The 432-nt window shown below is 54.9% G+C and overlaps 1 non-coding gene across 1 annotated transcript; it reads left to right on the top strand.

The window, feature by feature from the left end:
* Positions 1–350: 350 nt before the first annotated feature.
* Positions 351–432, top strand: TRNAL-UAG. Its single transcript has one exon. It is a non-coding gene; the product is annotated as a tRNA-Leu (tRNA).

Below are 432 nucleotides of genomic sequence, written 5' to 3'. Positions count from 1 at the left end.
AAAAAAAAAAAAAGAATTAATGCAGCAAACTGCTTCAGTAGTGAACATCAATCTGTTTCATCAGAGCCCTTCTTTCATTAGTCCTAGGTCAATTACACCAACTACTTCTTTTCCAGGATAATTCTTCAGCTATTAAAAAACTGACTTGGAAAAAAAAAAAAAAAAGAAACGGGCAAAAGGGGCGAAAGGAATCAGTGGGGGGCAGACGGGCGAGGAGGGAGAAGGAGCGGGACTCGAACCCGCGGCCCTAAGCTCCTGTGGCCACGCCCCCTCCCTCTGACCACGCCCTCCTCCCCTGTGGCCACGCCCCCTAGGAGCCTTTCCTGCCGGGCGGGGCTGAGGCGGCGCGCGGTAGCGTGGCCGAGCGGTCCAAGGCGCTGGATTTAGGCTCCAGTCCCCGAGGGGACGTGGGTTCGAATCCCACCGCTGCCA

The sequence above is a fragment of the Meleagris gallopavo genome, unplaced genomic scaffold, assembly GCF_000146605.3.
Source record: "Meleagris gallopavo isolate NT-WF06-2002-E0010 breed Aviagen turkey brand Nicholas breeding stock unplaced genomic scaffold, Turkey_5.1 ChrUn_random_7180001863227, whole genome shotgun sequence".
Classification (NCBI taxonomy): Eukaryota; Metazoa; Chordata; class Aves; order Galliformes; family Phasianidae; genus Meleagris; species Meleagris gallopavo.
Note: the sequence above shows the minus strand (reverse complement) of the source record. Positions and strands in the feature narration are given on the sequence as shown.